Source organism: Pinus tabuliformis, chromosome 1_2, assembly GCF_031772625.1.
Source record: "Pinus tabuliformis cultivar Carrire ecotype Pingquan chromosome 1_2, CPIR1, whole genome shotgun sequence".
NCBI classification, from domain to species: domain Eukaryota; kingdom Viridiplantae; phylum Streptophyta; class Pinopsida; order Pinales; family Pinaceae; genus Pinus; species Pinus tabuliformis.
Genome location: NC_142298.1, coordinates 241,287,347 through 241,294,097, shown reverse-complemented (window position 1 = coordinate 241,294,097; position 6,751 = coordinate 241,287,347). Strand labels below are relative to the sequence as shown.

At 37.6% G+C, this 6,751-nt stretch overlaps 2 pseudogenes; both read right to left on the bottom strand.

Moving 5' to 3' along the window:
• Positions 1 to 3,799: 3,799 nt before the first annotated feature.
• On the bottom strand, positions 3,800 to 4,732 carry LOC149205279 (UDP-sulfoquinovose synthase, chloroplastic pseudogene; annotated as a pseudogene).
• A 744-nt stretch (positions 4,733 to 5,476) lies between these two features.
• Positions 5,477 to 6,750, bottom strand: LOC149205278 (uncharacterized; annotated as a pseudogene).
• Position 6,751: the final 1 nt, after the last annotated feature.

The window sequence follows — 6,751 nt, the reverse complement described above, 5'->3', positions numbered from 1 at the left end:
AGTCATATTATCTCTATTTGGCGCGTACGATACCTTATTGGAAACATCTCTTTGAATACTACAGTTTTTGCTACATGCCATAACATGTGGCTATGGGCTTGTCATGGACCCTGTAATGCCCCACTTAAATCTTATCCTACAAATTTTGTTAATATTTACATTATCTGAAAATATTGAGAAATATTGGTCTAATATAAATTTATGATTCCCATTATTCAAATTCCCCACTTACCTTCTCAAATTGAATATTATGTAGGATATGGTCTCCTTCCATTATTTCAAAATATATGTATTCATTTCACATTCCCCAATGTACCCTCACATTTACTTGGGAGAAGACATAGTCCTCTCCATCTTATCATCAATATATGTTTATTCATTTCACATTCCCCAATGTACCCTCACATTTACTAAGGAGAAGACATGGTCCCCTCCATGTAAGTACATTTTACATTCCCCAATGTACCCTCACATTTACTTGGGAGAAGACATAGTCCTCTCCATCTTATCATCAATATATATTTATTCATTTCACATTCCCCAATGTACCCTCACATTTACTAAGGAGAATACATGGTCCTCTCCATGTAATTACACTTCACATTCCCAAATGTACTTTTCAGATTTACTTGGGAGAAGACATGATCCTTTCCCATTAAATTCTCAATTTTATATTCATGTCACAATTCCAAATGTACTCCTAGCTTACTTGGGAGAAGAGAAGTCAACTAAGGATGGATGAGAAGTTAATAACATTAATAAGAGGTGGTTGAGGAAAGAGGGTATAAAAAGGGAAGGGGGAAGGAAGAAAAGGGGGGGTGTTGGAGTCTTGCTTAGGATTGTGGGGGGGTTGGTTATGATTGTTTGGCCATGTTATGATTTTGGGAGACCTTGGAAACCTGTGGAGGTTTCTTGGGTTTGAGAGGAGGAAAGTATCATTATCTAGTTTTGCACATTCTTCTTGAGGACACACTATATCTGGTTGGACTTGGGCACGAAGGGCTAGGGAACCTGTGGAGGTTTCCTGGGCTAGGAATTTATTTCCTAGTTGGCTGGGAGGTAAATCTGGTTGGGTCGGCCAGAGGGAGCGTTCAGCTCGAGCTATAAGACAAAGGTATCATCATCAACTGCCGGAACAGGTATTTTTCCATGGACTACTCTTATTAAGTTGATATCAATGGGATGCTCACCTTAATTTATGTTGCTTATGATAAAATGATAAGATGTTAAATGTTTAAAGCTATGTGAAAAGGTCAGCAAGCTCCTTTTATTATTTATAAATTAACAGGAAAATAGATCTGTTAGTGTATAACAAAATAGAGGCTCTAATAATAGGATTCAGGTTCTTACACATGGTATCAGAGCTTTGGTTCAAAATCTGGACCCAAAGCCTACTAAACCCGCAATTCATACTTTCCACAAGCCTCCTTGTTGTTTGATGCGAATCCCCGCCCATGGCTACTGGCCTTCACTTATGACAGGAGTCCGTATTCCATTCGCATTTGGTTTGACTCTGACATTTCTTCCACTAGCAAAAGCCTGATTGGTTTGACCATATTTTCAAAGGCGCGGTGTCAATACATCTCAGGATCGAGTCATTCATCGATGCAAATCGTAGTGCCGACCAACATCTCCGAGCACATGAAAGATTTTGGTTTGGAGCCCTTGGAGATGTGCTCGGATCCAGAAAATCAATCAGATTGAAGAGCAACCATGGAAAAATTATTGCTTCAACCCTGTATTAGTCAGCAACTATTATTTAGTTCAGAATGATCAATCTGATTTTCATCGCACTATTATATTTCTCACTACAACATTAAAATGGAATGCGAGATTCTTAACTTGGATTTGGTCCATGAATAGATGCATTCACTGAAACAGCGATAATTAGACGGAATGCTGGCAAATCAACAGAAATTTAGTTATTCACTGTAAAGGTCATCTCTTACTCTTGGGCTTTTAATTGATCTATGGAGGTGCACTTGAGCATTTCATCTGCAAACAAACAAAGACAGTTGACTCCCCAAAAAAAAAAATCTATAAGCACTGATACGATAGCAATTCAAATTAAAATACAATTCTCTGCAATATGATTTGGTTTTCAATTTATATTTATAATGAATCCGTTTGTCTTGAATTTGAAGATGATTTCTGCTTACCACTTTCTTGCATTCATTGGTAACGAAGGATCCCTCGCTTGGGTGTAGAGAAATATATTCTGGATGTAAGTAGTCGTCTTTAATTTGCCGATAAACCTCTCTAAAATTATTCCTAAAATAAATTTGTAAGGGACCTTTAAGGGCCTCTTCCATGACAGCAAAGACACAGGAGATCTTTAAGTGTCTCTGCCATAAGAGCAAAGACACTTAAGGCAGCCTATTCTTTTTTCTTTTGTTTCCTAGTTACATTCTAATGTTTAAATTTGATATGATTCCTGGCTTGATTAGTGTCCTCTCATGTTCTACATCCTCTGCATTTCAACATAGTCCAAAGAAACAGGTTGATTTCCACCATCAACAAGCCCACTAGCTTGAATATGTAACTGTGTCTTTAGAACCTCTGGTTTACATGGAGTATTAAAGTCAGGTACTCCAATCTTTTAAATTTCTAGCAATGTCATGTATTCCAACCTTTATATTTTTAGCTAAGGTTAGTTGACAAGAATAAGCCGCTAGCACTAACAATCTGTACCGACAAAGATACACCAAAGATCTCGATTACCAGGTATTTGCTGTTAAATAACTTGAAGCACTAATTCAAAAATTTAGAGATGTTACAATTGTGTTGGAGGAACGCGACATTAAAAGGAAATTCGTTGTTGCCAACTGTGGTTCTAATGTTGATTAAAATTAACAATCCACTGATGTTGCAGTAGCCATTCTTTGTCCAGATGTAAGTGTCAAATCGTAATGTCTCAGGATAGATGATTTCAAACTATTTAGAGAATAGTCAAATACATCTTTCAAAGAGTTAACTAAGCAAGTAATTGACATCTTGATTCTCAACAACATTTTGAAGTTCTTGGCAGCTCAAGAGTTTGAAGCTGTTTCTACAAAGAAAATGCCAGATTTATGGAACAGAGCTCTAAATGATATTGAGAATTACAGGTTTATAATTTATCTATAGCGACATCTAAATATGCAGAGTATAGGTTATGGTTTGCATTTTGGAAGATGCGATTTATATATTATATTGAGGAATTCTTATTACAAATATATAAGATGAAATGGGAGCTTTTATATTCTGAGAAAGTTGAAGGCTGACATAATGATTTTGTTTTGTAGTTTCTTGTGACGTGAATCTGGCAACATCACTTGTTTGATTACTGATGAAATTTATTTCATGACTTTTTTTTTACTAATGCAGTATGTACAGGACCTGTGACATCATAAAGATGATATTTCCCATTTTCTGAACAGATTATATGAACATATTTGAAAGGAACAGAATTTCCTGATTTCGAGATTAACCTGGACATTGACCTTCTGAGGATAATTTTTTGGAAATTTTCTGTTTCAGGTCTCCGCAACTTGGTTTTGGTTTCCTCTCAGTGCATAGGTCCACATAAGTATTGGGCCCAACTATAGCCCTTACAATCTAGAATGTGTTTTCTGTTAGGCCCTTACAATGAACCCTTTATGGAAAGTAGTGAAGTAAAGATGTTGTCAATGCCCGTACTGTTAAAGAATTTGAGATAGCAATAAAGAATATAATTTGATAGTTTTGACAACCCTTATGAAGCATCGTTTCTTATTTGTGAATCTGGCTTTTGAAAAACTTTCCATAAGTTCTAGCTCGACTATTTACCAAAAAACTCGTAGTCCAGTCTATTTATGAGTTCTTTGTGTCCTGTAGTTTCTGAAGTTATGACACCATAAACCACCCCTTGATTGAGGTCTGTAGCCCTTAGTTCCCGAGCCTTTAAAGTAAAAATTTTGTTGTGCAAATCGTGCACTTTTCTGAGATGATAAAAGGAACTTGCTTTCTTCAGATATAGCAGTGTATTTGTCCTGCCATTATGAGTAATAGTAATGTACCCTTCCTCAATTTCAATGTTAGGAGTTCCATATTCTCCCATGCTACCCAGTTTAAGTTTTAACCATATGGAATTCTGGGCTGAATTCCTTGATAGAAAAAATCACATTCTTGGTTCCAATCACATTGTTATTCTGAGTATACACTGCTCTTCCTCTGTCTATCATGGAATATGGAGCAGAACTCTGTTCTCCAAAGTGTATGACTGCCTCGGGTTCAAAGGACTTGAAATCCTCTGCAAGGAAATCAAAATTAGAAACATCTACTGCAACGAGGTCAAGTTGTTTGCTAGAGAATTTCTTCCATCTCTTTATTCTCTTCTGAATCGAGACCATGGTTGTTAGAGACCGATCCCAAGCTTCTAGGAAAACAACCTGCGGACAAGGCTATCAACAAGGACAACTTGGTATCCTTTATTTGAGAGATGCAAAGCTCTCGCCCATCCACAGTAACCATCCCATCCTTCAACCATTACTTTCTTACCATTTACCTCCCTCTTCCATGGCAGGGGATGTTGTTTTCACTTCTTTCTCCTTCATAGCAATAGCCCTCGGGGAAAATTCGCAATATTTCTTCTACTGCACTGTCTTTTAAACAAAGATAAAGATAAAAATTTACTGCATCCAAACAAGGCCTCTTGCTTCCAAAATGAAATAGAACTCTGCCCTCTTCTAAAGGAAATTGCATTAGCAGGCATCTAGATAGTTAAGAGGCTTAATGCAAGCCATTGAATCCAAACAAGAAGCAGTCGACAACATCTATGACATGGGTTCACTGTTTGTCAAGAAGTGCCATTAAAAGCCACAATTCCATCATTTTTCATGAAATGTCTCTATGCAATATTTTATTGCTCTCCCTGACAAAGAAACTCTTGCATTATTATATTAGAGAGCATGTTTCGTCTACCATAGCAAATATGAATTACAAAACAATTATGAGTACTATAGAAAAAACTAGAGCTCATATTTACTGCAAATGTATAATGAAGTAAAAGTGGTGGACACCATAACAGACCTATAAAATTGAGCTCTGAACTTCTTTAATTGCTTCACTCTTCTGACATGGATCAACAAAATCCTTGTAAACAATTCTTTCTTTCTGAGCCCAACTTTCAGTGAAATAACTAAAACATCTAGCACTCAAATTTCATACCAAGTTTTCCCAAGAATCATGTTCTCCTATCTTTGATGAGTAGGCAGAAAATGATGGCATAAATGATCTTCGGATACAAGAAATTTGGCCTCATTTTTTCTTATAGAGTGAAAAAAAAAAACCCTCTTGGTTACTGTTTCCAAACTTTCCAATAGAACCCACTGAAGAACCCCTGGTATACTTTGAGAACAACATACAATAGAATATCTAAAAATGATTTCAAATGTAGATAAATTGATACCCACAAAGTATTTAGAAATATCCTCCGACTTTAGTAACCAACACTTATTCAGTGACCAGTAACACACGGGATAGTATTATTTGTAATTTGGTTAACAAACTTCATCAAGCAGTATGGCATCTCATCTAAAGCCTGGCCTGAAGCATCCAGTTCAGCAAGCAACTCCCTTGCTTTTTCAAAAAGACCACTTCTGGCATATACCTTTAGCAACGAGTTCAATACCACCTTGTTTGGAACTAAGCCTGCAGACTTCATATCATCTATTAATTTTTCATCCTTTTCATGCTTTCCTTTTGCTGCATATGCATTTAGGAGTGAGCTATAGTGAAATTCATTGGCAGGAAGACCTTCGTTCTTCATCTGCTGAAAATAAGTCTCAGCTTCTTCATCAAGATTATGTGAAGCACAAAGAGCTAAAAGAGATCCATACATGACTGAATCAAACTTCAAACCCGTCCCTTTGAAATCCTCTATCAACTTGCAAGCTTTGGAATACCCATGTCGAGCTTTAACACAGCCTGCAAGTAACGTACTGTATGTAACAATATCTGGATTTAGGCCCCCTTCCTTCATCTGCTCAAACAACTTGAAAGCAGTTTCAACCCTTCCATTGGAAATAAGACATTTTAACATTGAATTACAGACAAAGACATTTGACTTGATATCTTCATCTTCCAAATTGTAGTACAACTCCAATGCAATTCTTGTTTGGCGTCCTTTGCCCATCAATGTGATAAAACTTGTATAAGAGGCGGCACTAACCTTGCCATGTTGCTTCATCCAATCAAAAGCTGAGAAACTTCTTGCCATTTTTGCGTTCTCCCAAAATAACGTAGAACCAAGTTTAGATCTTGTGTTTGCAATTTTTCACCAACCCTTTCGAGAGTATCGGACAAGTTCTCCGTCATCTGAATCGAAGTAATGGCAGCCCTTCTTTGAGGCCAAGGCAGGCTGCCCAATAAATCTACTTCGCCTTCTTCGTTCGGCCAGAAATGCTTGTGCAGCTCCTGTTCAGACGAGTCCTTTGTCGCTTCCTTGAGGTTCCGACGGACATAAACTTCTCTCCTGTTGCCGAATTTAGGGTTTGTCCTGTTATGCTGTTGAGAAGAGTGGGAGGATTCAATCTCTTGACCTCGTTTTGGAAATTTATACGTGTTCTCCTTCGTAGGCAGTATGAATTTGGTCGCCCGAAGCTGCGCCAAAGTGGCATTTGCCTCATTGTGGCTGAATTTGGTGGGAGCGAGGTGTGGGACGCAGATGGAATTGCAGAACGTGAAGGTAGAGGAATGGATTGAGCCATGGAGCTGCATTGTGCTTCCCATG